The sequence below is a fragment of the Arachis hypogaea genome, chromosome 19, assembly GCF_003086295.3.
Source record: "Arachis hypogaea cultivar Tifrunner chromosome 19, arahy.Tifrunner.gnm2.J5K5, whole genome shotgun sequence".
NCBI lineage: Eukaryota > Viridiplantae > Streptophyta > Magnoliopsida > Fabales > Fabaceae > Arachis > Arachis hypogaea.
Window position 1 is genome coordinate 101,864,567 of NC_092054.1, and position 18,961 is coordinate 101,883,527.

The 18,961-nt window shown below is 38.4% G+C and overlaps 2 non-coding genes across 2 annotated transcripts; one reads left to right on the top strand and one right to left on the bottom strand.

Moving 5' to 3' along the window:
- Positions 1-2,819: 2,819 nt before the first annotated feature.
- On the bottom strand, positions 2,820-2,927 carry LOC112781493 (small nucleolar RNA R71). Its single transcript, XR_003192269.1, has one exon. It is a non-coding gene; the product is annotated as a small nucleolar RNA R71 (small nucleolar RNA).
- Positions 2,928-15,520: 12,593 nt separating this feature from the next.
- Positions 15,521-15,628, top strand: LOC112780513 (small nucleolar RNA R71). The gene has a single exon (XR_003191345.1). It is a non-coding gene; the product is annotated as a small nucleolar RNA R71 (small nucleolar RNA).
- The last annotated feature ends 3,333 nt before the right edge of the window (positions 15,629-18,961 follow it).

Consider the following 18,961-nt stretch of genomic DNA (forward strand, 5'->3'; position numbering starts at 1 on the left):
ATCCTTACACAAAGCCAGCCGTAGGAAGGAGTAAGACTGATTGGATGAAGATAGCAGGAAAGCGGAGGTTCAATGGAACGAATGCATCTCCATACGCTTATCTGAAATTCTCACCAGTGATTTACATAAGTATTTCTATCCTTCTTTTATTACTAAATTTTGAAAACTACATAACTATTTTATATCCGCCTGACTGAGATTTACAAGGTGACCATAGCTTGCTTCATACCAACAATCTCCGTGGGATTCGACCCTTACTCACGTAAGGTATTACTTGGATGACCCAGTGCACTTGCTGGTTAGTTATGCGAAGTTGTGAAGATATGTTTAGACCGTGGTTCTGTGCATCCGTTTTTGGTGCCATCGCCAGGGAATCAATTTCGAACAATAATTCACAACCTAAGTAACAATTTCGCATACCAAGTTTTTGGCGCCGTTGCCAGAGATTGTTCGAGTTTGTACAACTGACGGTTCATCTTGTTGCTCAGATTAGGTAATTTTCTTTTTGTTTTATTTTCAAAAATTTTTCAAAATTCTTTCAAAAATTTTTCCTTTGTTTTCGAAAAAAAAAATTTTAAAATAAAAATGTTTTCAAAAATATATTTTTCTTCAGAATTTTTAAGAATGAATTCTAGTGTTTCATGAAGCATGTGGAAACCTGGCTGGCTGTAAAGCCATGTCTAATTCTTCTGTGTAGGGCATGTCAGGCATGTCATGTCTGAGTTACATACTAAAGCTTGGCTGGCTATTAAGCCATGCCTGACCCTTTGATTGGAGCTTTAGGCTAAAGAGCATAAGATTCCTGGAATTCATATTAAAAATTTTGGAATCCTTATTTTCCTTTTTCAAAATAATTTTCGAAAAAAAATTCCAAAAAAAAAATTTAGAAAATTATAAAAATTAAAAAAAATATTTTTGTGTTTCTTGTTTGAGTCATGTGTCATGTTATAAGTTTGGTGTCAATTGCATACTCATCTTGCATTTTTCGAAAATTCATGCATTCATAGTGTTCTTCATGATCTTCAAGTTGTTCTTGGTAAGTCTTCTTGTTTGATCTTGATGTTTTCTTGTTTTGTGTTGTATGATGTTTTTCATATGCATTCTTGCATCCATAGAGTCTAAGCATCAAAGATTTCTAAGTTTGGTGTCTTGCATGTTTTCTTTGCATTAAAAATTTTTCAAAAATATGTTCTTGATGTTCATCATGATCTTCATAGTGTTCTTGGTGTTCATCTTGACATTCATAGCATTCTTGCATGCATTCATTGTTTTGATCCATAACTTTCATGCATTGCATCATTTTTCTTGTTTTTCTCTCTCATCATAAAAATTCAAAAATCAAAAAAATATCTTTCCCTTTTTCTCTCTTAAAATTTTGAAAATTAGATTTGACTTTTTCAAAAATTTTTAAAATCTAGTTGTTTTTATGAGTCAAATCAAATTTTCAATTTAAAAAAAATCTTATCTTTTTCAAAATCTTTTTCAAAAAATCAAATCTTTTTCCAATTTTTTTAGTTATTTTCAAAAATTTCAAAAATATTTTTCAAAAATCTTTTTCTTAATTTTACATCATATTTTCGAAAATAACATCATCAATTAATGTTTTGATTCAAAAATTTCAAGTTTGTTACTTACTTGTTAAGAAAGATTCAAACTTTAAGTTCTAGAATCATATCTTGTGATTTCTTGTGAATCAAGTCATTAATTGAGATTTTAAAAATCAAATCTTTTTCAAAAACTAATTTCTATCATATCTTTTCAAAAATATCTTCTTATCTTACCTTTTTCAAAAAAGTGATTGCAAAATATCTTTTCTAACTTCCTAACTTCTTATCTTTTCAAAATTTGTTTCAACTAACTAACTAACTTTTTGTTTCTTTCTTACCTTTTTCAAAACTACCTAACTAACTCTCTCTCTCTCTAATTTTCAAAAAAATCTTCCCTCTTTTTCAAAATTTCTTTTTAATTAGACTAATTATTTTATTTTTTATTTGAATTTTCGAAAAAACTACTAACCTTTTTCAAAAACTATTTTTGAAAATCACTAACTCTTTTTCAAAAATTATTTTCGAAAATTCTCTCCTCCTCTCATCCCCTTCTATTTATTTATTCATCTACTAACACTTCTCTTCGTCTCACATCTCTACTCCTATCATCACCTTTGTGTTTGGATTCTTCATTCTTCTTCACCCCTATTCCTTTTCTTCTTCTACTAACAATAAGGAACCTCTTTACTGTGACATAGAGGATTCCTCTTCTTTTCTTTTTCTCTTCTCTTTCTTATGAGCAGGGACAAAGAAAAAGGCATTCTTGTTGAAGCTGATCCAGAACCTGAAAGGACTCTAAAGAGAAAACTAAGAGAAGCTAAATTACAACAATCCAGAGACAACCTTATTGAAAATTTCGAACAAGTAAAGGAGATGGCAGCCAAACCCAACAACAATAATGCAAGGAGAATGCTTGGTGACTTTACTGCACCTAATTCCAATTTACATGGAAGAAGCATCTCCATTCCTACTATTGGAGCAAACAATTTTGAGCTGAAACCTCAGCTAGTTTCTCTGATGCAGCAGAACTGCAAGTTTCATGGACTTCCATCTGAAGATCCTTTTCAGTTCTTAACTGAATTCTTGCAGATCTGTGATACTGTTAAGACTAATGGAGTAGATCCTGAAGTCTACAGGCTCATGCTTTTCCCTTTTGCTGTAAGAGACAGAGCTAGAATATGGTTGGACTCTCAACCCAAAGACAGCCTGAACTCTTGGGATAAGCTGGTCACGGCTTTCATAGCCAAGTTCTTTCCTCCTCAAAAGCTGAGCAAGCTTAGAGCCGATGTTCAAACCTTCAGACAGAAAGAAGGTGAATCCCTCTATGAAGCTTGGGAAAGATACAAGCAGCTGACCAAAAAGTGTCCTTCTGACATGCTTTCAGAATGGACCATCCTGGATATATTCTATGATGGTTTATCTGAGCTATCAAAGATGTCATTGGATACTTCTGCAGGTGGATCCATTCACCTAAAGAAAACGCCTGCAGAAGCTCAAGAACTCATTGACATGGTTGCTAATAACCAGTTTATGTACACTTTTGAGAGGAATCCTGTGAATAATGGGACACCTATGAAGAAGGGAGTTCTTGAAATTGATACTCTGAATGCCATATTGGCTCAGAATAAAATATTGACTCAGCATGTCAATATGATTTCTCAGAATCTGAATGGAATGCAAGCTGCATCCAACAGTACTCAAGAGGCATCTTCTGAGGAAGAAGCTTATGATCCTGAGAACCCTGCAATAGCAGAGTTGAAATACATGGGTGAACCATATGGAAACACCTACAATCCATCATGGAAAAATCACCCAAATCTCTCATGGAAGGATAAAAAGCCTCAACAAGGCTTTAATAATGGTGGAAGAAATAGGTTTAGCAATAGCAAGCCTTTTTCATCATCCACTCAGCAACAGACAGAGAATTCTGAGCAGAATCCATCTAGCTTAGCAAATTTAGTCTCTGATCTATCTAAGGCTACTGTGAGTTTCATGAATGAAACAATGTCTTCCATTAGAAATTTGGAAGCACAAGTGGGCCAACTGAGTAAAAGGATCACTGAAATCCCTCCTAGTACTCTCCCAAGTAATACAGAAGAGAATCCAAAAGGAGAGTGCAAAGCCATTGAATTAATTACCATGGCCGAACCCACAAGAGAGGAGAAGGACGTGAATCCCAAGGAGGAAGACCTCCTGGGACGTCCAGTGATCAATAAGGAGCTTCCCTCTGAGGAACCTAAGGAATCTGAGACTCATCTAGAGACCATAGAGATTCCATTGAACCTCCTTATGCCATTCATGAGCTCTGATGAGTATTCCTCTTCTGAAGAGAATGAGGATGTTACTGAAGAGCAAGCTGCCAAGTTCCTTGGTGCAATCATGAAGCTAAATGCTAAATTATTTGGTATTGAAACTTGGGAAGATGAACCTCCCTTGTTCACCAATGAACTAAGTGATCTGGATCAACTGACATTGCCTCAGAAGAGACAGGATCCTGGAAAGTTCATAATACCTTGAACCATAGGCACCATGATCTTTAAGGCTCTGTGTGACCTTGGTTCAGGAATAAACCTCATGCCCCTCTCTGTAATAAAGAAACTGGGAATCTATGGGGTGCAAGGTGCTAAAATCTCATTAGAGATGGTAGACAATTCAAGAAAACAGGCTTATGGACAAGTAGAGGACGTGTTAGTAAAGGTTGAAGGCCTTTACATCCCTGCTGATTTCATAGTCCTGGATACTGGAAAGGAAGAGGATGAATCCATCATCCTATGAAGACCTTTCCTAGCCACAGCAAGAGCTGTGATTGATGTGGACAGAGGAGAATTGATCCTTCAATTAAATAAGGACAACCTTATGTTTACAACTCAAGGATCTCTCTCTGCAACTATGGAGAGGAAGCAGAAAAAGCTTCTCTCAAAGCAGAGTCAACCAAAGCCCCCACAGTCAAACTCTAAGTTTGGTGTTGGGAGGCCACAACCAAACTCTAAGTTTGGTGTCAAACCCCCATATCCAAACTCTAAGTTTGGTGTTGGGAGGTCTCAACAAAGCTTTGCACATCTGTGAGGCTCCATGAGAGCCCACTGTCAAGCTATTGACATTAAAGAAGCGCTTGTTGGGAGGCAACCCAATGTTTATTTATCTAATTTTATTTTTGTTTTTCATGTTTTCTTAGCTTCATGATCATGTGGAGTCACAAAATAAACGAAAAATTTAGAAACAGAATCAAAAATAGCGGAAGAAAAATCACACCCTGGAGGAAGCACCTGTCTGGCGTTCAACGCCAGAACAGAGCATGGTTTTGGCGCTGAACGCCCAAAATGGGCAGTATCTGGGCACTGAACACCCAAAATGGGCAGCATCTGGGCGCTGAACGCCAGAATTGCACCCTGGAGAAGAGCTGGCGCTGAACGCCCAGAACAAGCATGGTTCTGGCGTTCAACGCCAGAAATGGGCAACAAATGGGCGTTGAACGCCCAAAATGGGCACCAACCTGGTGCTGAACGCCCAGAGTTGTGTACAAGGGCATTTTACATGCCTAATTTAGTGCAAGGTTGTAAATCCTTGAACACCTTAGGATCTGTGGACCCCACAGGATCATCTCAGGATCTGTGGACCCCACAGGATCCCCACCTACCTCCACTCACTCTCTTTTCTCTTCTCAATCATCCTCTATTCCCAATAAACACTCTTCCCCAAAACCCTTCACCTATCACCTCCATCTCTCTTCCCTATTAACCCTTCACCACTCACATCCACCCACTCTTCCCCATAAACCTACCCAATAAACTCCACCTACCTTCAAAATTCAAATCAATTTCCCACCCAAACCCACCCATATGGCCGAACCTTAACCCCCCTCCCTTCCCTATATAAATCCTTCCATTCTTCCTCATTTTCACACAACACAATCCTCTCTTCTCTTCTTGGCCGAAACACACCTCCCCCCTCTTCTCCATCTTTTCTTCTTCTTCTTTATCTAATTCTTTCTTTTCTTGCTCGAGGGCGAGCAATATTCTAAGTTTGGTGTGGTAAAAGCATAAGCTTTTTGTTTTTCCATTACCATTGATGGCACCTAAGACCAGAGAATCCTCTAGAAAAGGGAAAGGGAAGACAAAAGCTTCCACCTCCGAGTCATGGGAGATGGAAAGATTCATCTCCAAAGCTCATCAAGACCACTTCTATGATGTTGTGGCCAAGAAGAAGGTGATCCCTGAGGTCCCTTTCAAGCTCAAGAAGAATGAGTATCCGGAGATCCGACATGAAATCCAAAGAAGAGGTTGGGAAGTTCTAACAAAACCCATCCAACAAGTCGGCATCCTAATGGTTCAAGAGTTCTATGCCAATGCATGGATCACTAGGAACCATGATCAAAGTAAGAATCCAGACCCAAAGAATTATCTCACCACGGTTCGAGGGAAATACTTAGATTTTAGCCCGGAAAATGTGAGGTTGGCGTTTAACTTGCCTATGATGCAAGGAGATGCACGCCCCTACACTAGAAGGGTCAACTTTAATCAAAGGTTGGACCAAGTCCTCATGGACATATGTGTGGAAGGAGCTCAATGGAAGATTGACTCCAAAGGCAAGCCGATTCAACTAAGAAGATTGGACCTCAAGCCTGTGGCTAGAGGATGGTTGGAGTTCATCCAACGCTCCATCATCCCCACTAGCAACCGATCTGAAGTTACTGTGGATCGGGCCATCATGAATCATAGCATCATGATTGGAGAAGAAGTAGAGGTTCATGAAGTCATCTCCCTTGAACTCTACAAAATAGCCGAAAAGCCCTCTCCTGGGGCAAGGCTAGCTTTTCCTCATCTTATCTGCCATCTATGTTACTCAGCTGGAGCTTCCATAGAAGGAGACATTCACATTGAGGAAGAGAAGCCCATCACTAAGAAAAAGATGGAGCAAGCAAGAGAGCCCATTCATGGAGCTCAAGAGGCGCAGGAAGCTCATCACCATGAGATCCCGGAGATGCCTCATATGCATTTCCCTCCACAAAACTATTGGGAGCAAATCAACACCTCCCTAGGAGAATTAAGTTCCAACATGGGACAACTAAGGGTGGAACATCAAGAGCACTCCATCATCCTTCATGAAATAAGAGAAGATCAAAAAGCAATGAGGGAGGAGCAACAAAGACAAGGAAGAGACATAGAAGAGCTCAAGGACATCATTGGTTCCTCAAGAAGGAAACGCCACCATCACTAAGGTGGACTCATTCCTTGTTCTTACTTTCTCTGTTTTTCGTTTTCTCTATGTTAAGTGCTTATCTATGTTTGTGTCTTCATTACATGATCATTAGTAGTTAGTAACTTTGTCTTAAAGTTATGAATGTCCTATGAATCCATCACCTCTCTTAAATGAAAAATGTTTTAATTCAAAAGAACAAGAAGTACATGAGTTTTGAATTTATCCTTGACCTTAGTTTAATTATATTGATGTGGTGACAATGCTTCTTGTTTTCTAAATGTATGCTTGAACAGTGCATATGTCTTTTGAAGTTGTTGTTTAAGAATGTTAAATATGTTGGCTCTTGAAAGAATGATGACTAGGAGACATGTTATTTGATAATCTGAAAAATCATAAAAATGATTCTTGAAGCAAGAAAAAGCAACAAAGAACAAAGCTTGCAGAAAAAAAAAATAGGCAAAAAAAAAAGCAAGCAGAAAAAGCCAAAAGCTCTTAAAACCAAGAGGCAAGAGCAAAAAGCCAATAACCCTTAAAACCAAAAGGCAAGGGCAAATAAAAAGGATCCCAAGGCTTTGAGCATCAGTGGATAGGAGGGCCTAAAGGAATAAAATCCTGGTCTAAGCGGCTAAACCGAGCTGTCCCTAACCATGTGCTTGTGGCGTGTAGGTGTCAAGTGAAAACTTGAGACTGAGCGGTTAAAGTCAAGGTCCAAAGCAAAAAAAGAGTGTGCTTAAGAACTCTGGACACCTCTAATTGGGGACTTTAGCAAAGCTGAGTCACAATCTGAAAAGGTTCACCCAATTATGTGTCTGTAGCATTTATGTATCCGGTGGTAATACTGGAAAACAAAGTGCTTAGGGCCACGGCCAAGACTCATAAAATAGCTATGTTCAAGAATCATCATACTGAACTAGGAAAGTCAATAACACTATCTAAACTCTGAGTTCCTATAGAATCCAATCATTCTGAACTTCAATGGATAAAGTGAAATGCCAAAACTATTCAAGAGGCAAAAAGCTACAAGTCCCGCTCATCTGATTGGAGCTATGTTTCATTGATAGTTTGGAATTTATAGTATATTCTCTTCTTTTTATCCTATTTGATTTTCAGTTGCTTGGGGACAAGCAACAATTTAAGTTTGGTGTTGTGATGAGCGGATAATTTATACGCTTTTTGGCATTGTTTTTAGTATGTTTTTAGTAGAATCTAGTTACTTTTAGGGATGTTTTCATTAGTTTTTATGTTAAATTCACATTTCTGGACTTTACTATGATTTGGTGTGTTTTTCTGTGATTTCAGGTATTTTCTGGCTGAAATTGAGGGACTTGAGCAAAAATCAGATTCAGAGGTTGAAGAAGGACTATTGATGCTGTTGGATTCTGACCTCCCTGCACTCAAAATGGATTTTCTGGAGCTACAGAACTCAAAATGGCGCGCTTCTAATTGTTTTGGAACGTATACATCCAGGGCTTTCCATCAATATATAATAGTCCATACTTTGCCCAAGTTTAGACGACGCAAACTGGCGTTCAACGCCAGCTCTCTGCCCAATTCTGGCGTCCAGCGCCAGAAACAAGTTGCAAAGTGGAGTTCAACGCCCAAACTGGCACAAAAGCTGGCGTTCAACTCCAAGAATGACCTCTCCATGTGTAGACTTCAAGCTCAGCCCAAGCACACACCAAGTGGGCCCCGGAAGTGGATTTATGCATCAATTACTTACTTCTGTAAACCCTAGTAGCTAGTTTATTATAAATAGGACCTTTTACTATTATATTAGACATCTTTGGATTATCTTTTGATCTATTGATCACGTTTGGGGGCTGGCCATTCGGCCATGCCTGGACCTTCATTACTTATGTATTTTCAACGGCAGAGTTTCTGCACTCCATAGATTAAGGTGTGGAGCTCTGCTGTTCCTCAAAGATTAATGCAAAGTACTACTGTTTTCTATTCAATTCATCTTATTCAGTTTCTAAGATATTCATTTGCACTTCAACCTGAATGTGATGAACGTGACAATCATCATCATTCCCTATGAACGCGTGCCTGACAACCACTTCCGTCCTACATTAGATTGAATGAGTATCTCTTAGATCTCTTAATCAGAATCTTCGTGGTATAAGCTAGATTGATGGCGGCATTCATGAGAGTCCGGAAAGTCTAAGCCTTGTCCATGGTATTAAGAGTCGGACTCTGGGATTGAATGACTGTGACGAACTCCAAACTCGTGAGTGCTGGGCATAGTGACAAACGCAAAAGGATAGTAAATTCTATTCCAGTATAATCGAGAACCTCCAAGATGATTAGCCATGCAGTGACAGCGCATCGGACCATTTTCACAGAGAGGAATAGGATGCAACCAACGACAAGGGTGATGCCTCTAGACGATTAGCCGTGCTGTGACAGAGCATTTGGACCATTTTCCCGAGAGGATTGAAAGTAGCCATTGGCACCGGTGACATCCTTACACAAAGCCAGCCGTAGAAAGGAGTAAGACTGATTGGATGAAGACAGCAGGAAAGCGGAGGTTCAGAGGAACGAATGCATCTCCATACGCTTATCTGAAATTCTCACCAGTGATTTACATAAGTATTTCTATCCTTCTTTTATTACTAAATTTCAAAAACTACATAACTATTTTATATCCGCCTGACTGAGATTTACAAGGTGACCATAGCTTGCTTCATACCAACAATCTCCGTGGGATTCGACCCTTACTCACGTAAGGTATTACTTGGACGACCCAGTGCACTTGCTGGTTAGTTATGCGAAGTTGTGAAGATATGTTTAGACCATGGTTCTGTGCATCCGTTTTTGGTGCCATCGCCAGGGAATCAATTTCGAACAATAATTCACAACCTGAGTAACAATTTCGCAAACCAAATACTCACTTGATTGCACCCTATGAGACTTTTATTCATTGATCCTTTTGTTGTTTTCAGAGTTTGATTGTGCTCTTAGGCTAAGTGCTCTGTGAGGGGGCGACTCTTTAAGATAAGCTTTCAGCCAGCACTCCCAAACCAGTTGGTTCAAGGTGCTAGGTGTTAAGACACCCCTAAGGACTTACTACCTCAAGTCTCTTTCCCCCATACATACACACCATAGGCACATGGTTTGTTTATTTTCTTTCTTGAGACCTTGGTGTCCAGCACCTCTTTGGGTTACTAAGTGTTCTGTAGCAAGGGTTACTCTTGATAGTGGACTTTTAGCTGATAATCCCGGGTTAGTTAACCCAAGTTACCAAGTGATAAGGCACCCCTGAGAGCTTATTCATCCAAGTAAATCCCTTACACAGGAGCACCACAGACACATGCCTCAAGATTCAAACCCTTGGTGCCTAGCTTTATTTCTTACTCGTTTTCTTTTATTTCTCAACTTTCATTTTCTCTTTCCCTTTTTCTTATTAGGATCTTGTTATTTAGCTAGTCTTATGGGGTGTGTTTCAAGCATATGATTCCGGATAGATAGTTGCCTTTCCACCTTATTGGTGAACCAACTTAGCTAATCTATTACCATACCACAAACTTAGGAACTTACTCCATAATATAAACTCCACTCTGGTTTTTCATCACACACATTCTCCTTTTATTTAACTTAAAAGGACAAGCATACAAGTAAACAAGGTGAAAATGAAAATAGGCAAGTTGACTAGCAAGCATAGACCTAAGCAAAAACAAACTTAAAGACAGAATTGAAAATTCCTAAGCTACTATGGAAGCATGTTCTATTTCATACATGATCTTCCTTATTTAAAAGACTTGAAAAAGAAAAATGGAATAATGAGGGAACTCCACCACCTTTTACTCATGGGGTTGTTCGCGCTCTCCTTCCTGTTTGTCCTCTTTGCGTCCACTTGTGCTTCCTTGTATCCGTGCTAGTCTGGCTCTTTTCCAGTCTTCAAATGCCTTCCTTACTGATTCATGACTCTTCTCCACCCTTTCTCTTTCTTCTCGTGCTAACTCATCCTTCACTTCTTCATATTTTGTGATTCCCAGATGTACTATAGGTAGCTGTCCGACTAAGTATCCGAGCCTGGCTAGCATGTTTACATGATTTCCACTTTCACTCATGTAAACCCCTTCAGGGAATGCCATGTGCTCGTCAAAGAGTTCTGCTTGTTCTATTTGTTTTCGATGCATCTCATGTATGTGTGCACCTTGATGTGCTTGGATGTTGATTATCTTTTGGATAGATTCTTGTTGTTCATTTTGCCTTTGTTCTATCCTGTGGAAGGATTCACCCCATTATTTTCCTTGTTCCAATTGCTGCTCCATCATTTGCTTCTGCCACTCTCCTTGTTGATTCATCCCTCTCGAGAGTGATTCCTCTTGACGGCCCATCATCTGTAATTGAAGTTCCTTCTGTGCCTCTTGATTCTCCCAATATTGCCTAGATAAGCCATCAATGGCTTCTTGTAATTAGTGCATGTTCAAGGTGGCTGCGGCTTGCTCCTCTGGGTTTTGCCCTTCTACAGTTTGCTGGGATACCCTCTTTCTTATCTTTTGTTGAGATAGGGGAGATGTAATAGCATGCATACGCCGGACAGTAATTGGGATACCCTCTTTTATCCACTCGGGGTCCTCATCTTCAAACACCACTCCAGCTTTGTCAAATAGTCGGAAAATAGTGCTGGGGTAGCCTAACTTTCCTCTAGAATCGCTTTTCTCGGCTCTCTTCCTAATGCCTTCGGCTATGAGTTCATGAACCTTGATCTTTCCTTCTTTGAGTATGCAGTGCACCATTGTGGCTCTCTTGAGATTCACCTCTGAGTTGTTCCTGGCGGGGAGGATGGATCTCCTTATGATTTCGAACCACCCCTTTGCTTCAGGAGTGAGGTCCCCTCTCTTAATGAACTTGGGTTTCCTTTCGGAATCTCGTACCCAGTCAGCTCCTGGTACATAAATATCTTGCACAATCTGGTCATAATTGGGGCTGTTATCAATTCTTGAATGATATCTCTCTTCTGCAAATGGTATAGACCGTAGCTTTAATGCCCTCATGACACTCATGGAACTGAAATCCCCGATCTTTCCTCTTACAAAACTTGTATAGGACTCATCTGCCTTATCATATCGGACCGCATTTGCATAGAACTCTCTTACAAGATTTACATTTACCCTAATGACCGGGTTAGTGAGGAGCTCCCATCTTCTCTTTTCCACCTTCTTTGTGATTTCGGGGCATTCAGTTTTTCTGACTTGAAAGTCCAGCTCATAAATGATCTCCTTATCAATCATCCATCCGTAGTGCAATGCATGGTGAAAGGTTCTAAATTTCTTTTCATCGAAAGGGCATTGCTCCATAGGCTCCTTTCCCTTTCTTCTCTTAGAGCTTGATGAAGCCATGAGTGATTTTGGCTATGTGAAGGTGTTGGGTTCCGAAAATGATAGATGTGAAGAGTCAGAGTGGAATGTGAAGGTGGGGTACGAAAGAGATGAAGTGTGGTCACTGATTATACCACATGTATTTCCAAATCAAAGTGTAGGTAGGATTATATATCACTATATCCATCCAAACCCCAATTTGGTCCAACTTGAGAAAGCATTTCTAGCATGATCTCTTCATTCCTCTTCCAAAGTTCCGAAGAAATCCAAGTATGAATAGCTTCTTTTCCATGATAACTACCCAATTGAATGAAGATTGAAAGCTTTCTAGTAAAATCAAGAGAAAAAATAGAAGAAGAATAATGAAAACTAATATTGATCCATCAAATTACAACAGAGCTCCCTAACCCAATGAAAGAGGTTTAGTTGTTCATAGCTCTGGGAATGAAAAGCATAGATGGAGAGTACATTCTGAGAATTAAACTAAAAGTTGCAGAGAAAGTAAAATACAGAGAGTAGTTCTCAAATTTCCAACCCTCTTTTTGATTCAAAACTACCCCTATATATACTACTCTTCTGATCTTCTAGTTGGTTCTTCAAATCTTGGATATGGGCCTTTGGATCTTGAGTTTGAAGCAGTTATCCTCTTCAGTGGGCTTAGCTTTACTTGCAGAGAGAAAGTATGAAGTAGGCAGGGATTTTTAGCTTAGGACGTTAGTGGCGTTAATGTTAAGTGAAAGTGTGAGTTCGAAAATGTTAGTGGTAGTCACCATTTTCACTAACGTTCCTAACCCAAGGGTGATACACATTAACTTCAACGTTAGTGGCCTTGATGGACCTTTGAGATGAATCTCTCCATCTCCTATGACTCAGAGGTGGAAGCAATTGCCTTCCCTTTCCTCTTTCTTGAGGTTTCTCTGGCCTTAGGTGCCATTAATGGTTATGGAAAAACAAAAGTAATGCTTTTACCACACCAAACTTAAAATGTTTGCTCGTCCCCGAGCAAAAGAAGAAAGAAAGAAGGAGAAGAAGAAGAAAAATGAAGGAGAGGGAGAGAGGTGTGTATTTGGCCAAGGGGAAGAAGAAAAGGTTGTGTTGTGTGAAAATAAAGAAGGAATGAGGGGTTTATATAGGAGTGGGGGAAGGTTTAGGGTTCGGCCATTAGGGTTGGGTTTGGGAGGGAAAAGAGTTTGAGTTTTGGAGGTAGGTGGGGTTTTTGGGGAAGAGAGGATGGATGTGAGTGGTGAAGAGGTGATGTGGAAGAGTGATTGAGGTGATTGGTGAAGGGTATTTGTGGAAGAGAGTTATAAAAAGGTGTGAAGAGGAGAGAAGAAAAGGTGGGGACCCTGTGGGGTCCACAGATGTAGTGGGTCAAGGACTTAACATCCCTGCTCCAATTAAGTGTGTAAACCGCCCTTAGTATGCATGTCTGGCGTTAAATGCCAGCTTGCTGCTTGTTTATGGCGTTTAACGCCACTTCTATGCTCTGTTCTGGCGTTAAACGCCAGTCTGGTGCTTGTTTCTGGTGTTTAACGCCAGCTTGATGCTTCTTTCCGGCGTTAAACGCCAGTTTTATGCTTCTTACTGGCGTTTAAACGCCAATAAGTTCTTCCTCCAGGGTGAGCTCTTTTTAAAGCTATTTTTCATTTTGTTTTTGATTTTTCAGTAGTTTTTGTGACTCCACATGATCATCAACCTAATAAAACACGAAATAACAATAAAAATAAAATAGATATAATTAAATAACATTGGGTTGCCTCTTAACAAGTGCTTCTTTAATGTCAATAGCTTGACAGTGAGCTCTCATGGAGCCTCACAGATGTTCAAAGAATTGTTGGAACCTCCCAACACCAAACTTAGAGTTTGAATATGGGGGTTCAATACCAAACTTAGAGTTTGGTTGTGGCCTCTCAACACCAAACTTAAAGTTTGACTGTGGGGGCTTGGGTTAACTCTGTAGTGAGAGAAGCTTTTCATGCTTACTCTCCATGGTTATAGAAGCAGATCCTTGAGTTTTAAACACAAGGTTGTCCTCATTCAGTTGAAGGACCAATTCTCCTCTGTCCACATCAATCACAGCTCTTGTTGTGGCTAGGAAGGGTCTTCCAAGGATGATGGATTCATCCTCATCCTTCCTAGTGTCTAGGATTATGAAATCAGCAGGGATGTAAAGGCCTTCAACCTTTACTAACACGTCCTCTACTTGTCCATAAGCCTATTTTCTTGAGTTGTTTGCCATCTCTAATGAGATTCTGGCAGCTTGCACCTCAAAGATCCCAAGTTTTTCCATTACAGAGAGTGGCATTAAGTTTATTCCTGATCCCAGGTCACACAGAGCCTTCTCAAAGGTCATGGTGCCTATATTACAGGGAATTAGGAATTTACCAGGATCTTGTTTCTTTTGAGGTAATTTATGCCTATCTAATGCATTCAATTCATTGGTGAGCAAGGGAGGTTCATCTTCCTAAGTCTCATTACCAAATAATTTGGAATTAAGCTTCATGATTGCACCAAGGTATTTAGCAACTTGCTCTTCAGTAATGTCTTCATCCTCTTCATAGAATGAATACTCATCAGAGCTTATGAAGGGCAAAAGGAGGTTTAATAGAATCTCTATGGTCTCTAGATGAGCCTCAGATTCCTTTGGTTCCTCAAAGAGAAACTCCTTATTGGTCACTGAGCATTCCAGGAGGTCTTCCTCACTAGGATTAACGTCCTCCTCCTCCTCTCTGGGTTCGGCCACACCAAGTAAGGTAATGGCCTTGCACATTCTTTTTGGATTCTCTTCTGTATTGCTTGGGAGAGTACTAGGAGGAGTTTTAGTGACTCTTTTACTCAGCTGGCCCACTTGTGCCTCCAAAGTTCTAATGGAGGACCTTGTTTCATTCATGAAACTTAAAGTGGCCTTAGATAGATCAGAGACTATATTTGCTAAGCTAGATGAATTCTGCTCAGAATTCTCTGTCTGTTGCTGAGTGGATGATGGAAAAGGCTTGCTATTGCTAAACCTGTTTCTTCCACCATTATTAAAGCCTTGTTATAGGTGTTTCCATAGGGTTCACCCATGTAATTCACTTCTGCTATTGCAGGGTTCTCAGGATCATAAGCTTCTTCTTTAGAAGATGCCTCTTGAGTACTGTTAGATGCAGCTTGCAATCCATTCAGACTCTGAGAAATCATATTGACTTGTTGAGTCAATATTTTATTCTGAGCCAATATGGCATTCAGAGTATCAATTTCAAGAACTCCCTTCCTTTGAGGCATCCCATTACTCACAGGATTCCTTTCAGAAGTGTACATGAACTGGTTATTTGCAACCATGTCAATGAGTTCCTGAGCTTCTGCAAGTGTTTTCTTTAGGTGAATGGATCCACCTGCAGAATGGTCCAATAACATCTTTGATAATTCAGACAGACCATTATAGAATATATCCAGGATGGTCCATTCTAAAAGCATGTCAGAAGGACACTTTTTGGTCAGTTACTTATATCTCTCCCAAGCTTCAAAGAGGGATTCACCTTCTTTCTGTTTGAAGGTTTGAACATCCACTCTAAGCTTGCTAAGCTTTTGAGGAGGAAAGAACTTGGCTAAGAAAGCCGTGACCAGCTTATCCCAAGAGTTCAGGCTATCCTTAGGTTGAGAGTCCAACCATATTCTAGCTCTATCTCTTACAGCAAACGGAAAAAGCATAAGCCTGTAGACCTCGGGATCAACCCCATTGATCTTAACAGTATCACAGATTTGCAAGAATAGAACTGAAAAGGATCTTCTGATGGAAGTCCATGAAACTTGCAATTCTGTTGTATGAGAGAAACTAATTGAGGCTTTAGCTCAAAATTGTTTGCTCCAATGGCAGGGATTGAGATGCTTCTTCCATGTAAGTTGGAATTTGGTGCAGTAAAGTCACCAAGCATCTTCCTTGCATTGTTATTATTTTTGGCCATCTCTACTTCTTTTTCGTAAATTTCAGTAAAGTCTTCTTCAGAGTGTTGTGTTTTAGCTTCTCTTAGCTTCCTCTTCAGAGTCCTTTCAGGTTCCGGATCAGCTTCAACAAGAATGTTCTTGTCCTTTCTCCTGCTCATATGAAAAAGAAGGGAACAGAAAATAATAGGGATCCTCTTTGCCACAGTAGAGAGGTTCCTTTATGTGAGTAGAAGAGAAGAAAAAGAATTCGAACACAGAAAGAGGGAGAGGGTTCAAATTTTTAAGATGAAGAGAAGTGTTATTAGATAAATAAAATAATTAGAAAGAGATGAGGAGGAGAGAATTCGAAAATAAAATAAAATAAAAATATTTTTGTTTTTAATTTAAAATTAAAGTTGAAATTCGAAAATTAAGAAGACAAATAAAATTAAATCAAATTAAAATTTAAAATAAATAGTTAATTAAAAAGGAATTTTAAAAAAGAGGGGAGGGGTTTTCTAAAATAAAAGAGAGAAAATTAGTTAGGTAGTTTTGAAAAAGATAAGAATTAAACAAAAAGATAGGATTAATTTGAAAAAGATTTGAAAATCAGTTTTTGAAAACATAAGAAGTTAGAAAAGATTTTGAAATTGATTTTGAAAAAGATGTGATTGAAACTTATTTTCAAAAAGATTTGAAAAAGAAATTTAAAAAGATTTGATTTTGATAATTAAAGTTGGTTACTTGACTAACAAGAAACAAAAAGATATGATTTTAAAATTTAAAGATTGAACCTTTCTTACTAGGCAAGTAACAAACTTAAAATTTTTGAATCAATCACATTAATTGTTAGCATTAAATTCGAAAATATGAAATGGAAATAAGAAAAAGATTTTGAAAATAAATTTTGAAATTTTCAAAATTATAAAAAAAATGAAAAAGATTTGATTTTTGAAAAAGATTTGAAAAAGATAGAATTTTTAAATTGAAAATTTGATTTGACTCATAAGAAACAACTAGATTTTAAAAATTTTTGAAAAAGTCAACTCAAATATTCGAATTTTATGAGAAGAAAAAGGGAAAGATATTTTTTTTGATTTTTGAATTTTTAATGATGAAAGAGAAAAACAACAAAAAGACTCAAAACATGAAAATTTTGAATCAAAACACATGATGCATGCAAGAATACTTTGAATGTCAAGATGAAAACCAAGAACACTTTGAATGTCAAGATGAACACCAAAAACTTATTTTTGAAAATTTTTAAGAAAAGAAAAACATGCAAGACACCAAACTTAGAAATTTTCAAACTTTAGACACTAACAAATTGAAAATGCATATGAAAAACAAGAAAAGATACCAAACAAGAAAATGCAAAGATCAAACAAGGAAATTCATCAAGAACAACTTGAAGATCATGAAGAACAAGAAAGAAACTCAATGCATGTGTTCTTCGAAAATTTAAGAAAAATTAAAAAGATGCAATTGACACCAAACTTAAAATTTGACACAAGACTCAAATAAGAAACACAATATTTTTGGTTTTTATGATTTTATTAAATTTTTTTTTTGTTTTTTTCAAAAATTATTTTTGGAAAAATGAAAAAGAAGAAAATTTTTTTTGTATTTTTTTTGAAAATAAGAAATAAAAAGCTTAAAAATAAAATAAAATTACCTAATCTGAGCAACAAGATGAACCGTCAGTTGTCCAAACTCGAACAATCCCCCGCAACGGCGCCAAAAACTTGGTGCACGAAATCGTGATTGTTCATTCCTTGGTATCGGCGCTGAAAACTTTATACGCACGTTCTTAATCTAAATTCTTTGTCAAAACTTCGCACAACTAACCAGCAAGTGCACTGGGTCGTCCAAGTAATAAACCTTACGTGAGTAAGGGTCGATCCCACGGAGATTGTCTACTTGAAGCAAGCTATGGTCACTTTGTAAATGTCAGTCAGGCAGATTCAAATGGTTATATAGTTTTAATAATTAAAAGATAAATAAAACGTAAAATAGGATAGAGATACTTATGTAATTCATTGGTGAGAATTTCAGATAAGCGTATGGAAGTGCTTTTATTCCTTCTGAACCTCTGTTTTCCTATTGCTTTCATCCAATCCTTTATATTCCTTTCCATGGCAAGCTGTATGTTGGGCATCACCGTTGTTAATGGCTACATCCCGTCCTCTCAGTGAAAATGGTCCAAAATGCACTGTCACCGCACGGCTAATCATCTGTCGGTTCTCGATCATACTGGAATAGGATTCAGTAATCCTTTTGCGTCTGTCACTACGCCGAGCACTCGCGAGTTTGAAGCTCGTCACAGCCATCCCTTCCTATATCCTACTCGAAATACCACAGACAAGGTTTAGACTTTCCGGATCTCAAGAATGGCTGCCAATAATTCTAGCCTATACCACGAAGACTCTAATCGTAAATCAGGAGGCTAAGAGATATGCATTCAAGCTTGCTTTCATGTAGAACGGAAGTGTTTGTCAGGCACACGTTCATTGGTGAGAATGGTGATGAGCGTCACATAATCATCACATTCATCATGTTCTTGTGTGCGAATGAATATCTTAGAGAAGAAATAGGCTTCAATTGAATAGAAAAACAATAGTACTTTGCATTAATTCATGAGGAACAGCAGAGCTCCACACCTTAATCTATGGTGTGTAGAAACTCTACCGTTGAAAATACATAAGTGATAATGGTCCAGGCATGGCCGAATGGCCAGCCTCCCAAAGAGGGTTTGATGAGCGGATATTTTATACGCTTTTTGGGGTTAATTTCATGTAGTTTTGAGTATGTTTTAGTTAGTTCTTAGTCTATTTTCACTAGTTTTTAGGAAAAATTCATATTTCTGGACTTTACTTTGAGTTGTGTGCTTTTCTGTAATTTCAGGTATTTTTCTGGCTGAAATTGAAGGAGCTGAGCAAAAATCTGATTCAGGCTGAAAAAGGACTGCTGATGCTGTTGGATTCTGAC